Source organism: Sinocyclocheilus rhinocerous, unplaced genomic scaffold, assembly GCF_001515625.1.
Source record: "Sinocyclocheilus rhinocerous isolate Xijiao unplaced genomic scaffold, SAMN03320098_v1.1 scaffold256, whole genome shotgun sequence".
NCBI classification, from domain to species: Eukaryota; Metazoa; Chordata; class Actinopteri; order Cypriniformes; family Cyprinidae; genus Sinocyclocheilus; species Sinocyclocheilus rhinocerous.
This window is the reverse complement of record NW_015632036.1, coordinates 555,293-557,910: the sequence shown is the minus strand read 5'-3', so window position 1 is coordinate 557,910 and position 2,618 is coordinate 555,293. Positions and strand designations below refer to the sequence as shown.

The following is a 2,618-nucleotide window of genomic DNA, read 5'->3' as shown; positions in this document are numbered from 1 at the left end:
AAGCTAACAGATTTAAAACAGAAGTGTGGCGCGGCGCTCCATAAACAAGTTTTTTTTATGTTTCAGCTGTTCGATCACCTCGCGCGCACACACCCCACATATTCTAGCAATTCAAACTTACACTGGTCAGTTTAAATAGACCGTAGTATACCGGTCCACTCTGCTGTTATGCCAAGGACTTTTTTGCTCATGTGAAGAGGATGATCTTTTCCGTCTATATGCGAATGCGTGTAAAGTACAAGCCTAGTTTACATTATAAATAATAGTTTAACATTCAAATACATTGCGAATATGGAAACATTTGGATTTGTGCCGAATGAGACGTGAGTAATAACCTCCAAATACATCTAGCCAAACCCGCGCACAATTAATTGTTATTAATTAATTTAAACGACGATCGATCATGGATCATTTGCGAAATTGTGCAAAGCAGACAATACAATATTGTCTAAAATTTCACGTAATATTAACTTCTTTTTTATTAAACAGTTGTATAAAATCAATATCACATTTGCAATCGTGCAGATATTTGGAAAAAACAGCACTCTTGCTTGTGTGATATTGCTAAACTATATCATACATAGTTTATAGTTCATAGTTCATATATAAACACATACACATTATTTTTTCCATAATTAATCGCACCAATTAAAACGTTAAATAGACAGTAAGTAGACATAATTACTTTTAGGTGTTGCATCTGAATAAATGTTTAGAGATGATCAGAATGTTTATTTGAAGCGTCAGTTTTTGCTTTATGATTAGTCAAGCCTGAACACACACACACCCAAGTACAATAAGAGAGAGAAAAGCCGTTTCTGTGTATATTACGAAAAGAATGAAACGTTGTGCTCGGTTTAAGGCAAGATTTTTCGTTCATGTTTTCAACAGGACACACTGCAGCATATATGTGAGTTAATGTTGCTAACCTTTGTGGATGCGCTTTAAGATGTGATACCTTCTAAGATTTGATGCTGTCATTCTGGCTGTCATCTTTAATTGTTTTTCGACATTCACTGCATCTAGCCGATCTTCATGAAGTTCCTGATTATGACGCACTAATATAACCAAACGTGAGAACATATACATAGTGGCTCCCGCCATGTTTCATACCCTTCTGACATTTCGAAATGTACGCGCAATACATCAACAGGGAAATACGTGATGCAGATATAGTAAAACTATATAAGTAAATTCAAAGTTCTTTCTTTGATAACAGTGATAACAGTAGTTTTACTGCATGTACCTCAGTCAGAGCTCGTTTAGTCTGGTCATTGTCTTGACTTTTTGCTGTTGTGTGAGCCAGCACATGAGATGTTGGTAAGTGAGGGCTTCCCCCTACAGCCCACAGAACTGGGCCAGCAGTCCACATAAATCACAGCTGCCATTGTGTGTGCTGCAGTAAACCTAACCTCATCCCCCATCCCTCTCCTCCCTCTCGCCTCTTTTCTCGTGCTGCTCAGACTGCAGAGGACTTTGAGATCACACTGTGCTGAGTAGGGCTGTGCAATATGGACAAAAAAAACCTATCGCGATTTCTTTGATCAATTTTGCGATTTCGATTTTAATCACGATTTTGACACACACAGACATGCTTTACAGTCATTAATGCATTCATTGTGAATTTGAAACATATTTCCAAAAGAAAACCAATTAGAGCTTTATCAAAAAGCTGTAACATGTCTCTAGAGCAGACATAAGCCAAAACAATCACTAAGTAAAGGTGTAACAAAATGTCTCTAGAATAGACATATGGCAGAAAAAAAAAAGAAAAAAAAAATCCCGTGTCCAGGGATTTTTTTTTGCCATGCATTGGTCATAGAGCTCTTTGTGGCGTTGCCTCAGATGTTGAACTAGATTTGTTGCGCCAAGTTCACACGTACTCCGTCTGCAGTGCGTATACAGTATGTGTATGCGGTGCAGAAGCAGCACGGACTCATCCTGTGCGAAAGCAAAATGCGTTTGCAGTCCGCTCCTGATCCGCAGCTGTTTACCACAAACACAACATTTATCCATTATTTTGATTTCAAATCCAAACGTGGTTTCTGAAAATGCTTTTTCAGCATTGTGATTCTCTTTTATCACAGTACAGTAATACAATCTTTCATAGACATATTCACGTTTAAACTCAATAAATATAACTTTATTTAACTACCACCACGAGTGCCATCTATTATTGCCTTGCTTATCTAAAAGTGCACTTTTCCTTGTTTTAAATCTAGCCAAAAAGCCATGTGTTGACTGTGAAACAGTAGACTTTAATTATATACATTTATGGTGTAATTACTAAATTTCCGTGTCAATCCATGTTAATTTTTACCGCGAATAATGCGCTGTCACTTTAATTCAGCACGTGCAGCACAGCAGAAATAGACTCCTTGCGGAAACGATCGCTGCACTGCTGCAGACGCACCGCTCCTGGAGCACACTGCCGGACCGCAATCGCATGCAGTGTGAACGCTCTGATCCGTTAACATGGGCGCGGAAAAAATACGCACCACAGACGCAGTGTGTGAACCTGGCGTTACGTTTGTATGCCCGCCCGGTCTGTTCTGTTCTCGTGCTCCATTTAGGCGCGCTGCATTCTGATTGGTTCGGATAGCATACGGGGGAGGTCG

General features: G+C 39.2%; 1 protein-coding gene and 1 long non-coding RNA gene across 6 annotated transcripts in view; one reads left to right on the top strand and one right to left on the bottom strand.

The window, feature by feature from the left end:
- LOC107742126 (protein scribble homolog) overlaps window positions 1-2,618 on the top strand; it is a 119,966-nt gene that overhangs the window by 22,609 nt on the left and 94,739 nt on the right. The gene's annotated exons all lie outside the window — the stretch shown is intronic.
- The window catches only part of LOC107742127 (uncharacterized), a 31,996-nt gene that overhangs the window by 137 nt on the left and 29,241 nt on the right, over window positions 1-2,618 (bottom strand). The window lies entirely within an intron of this gene.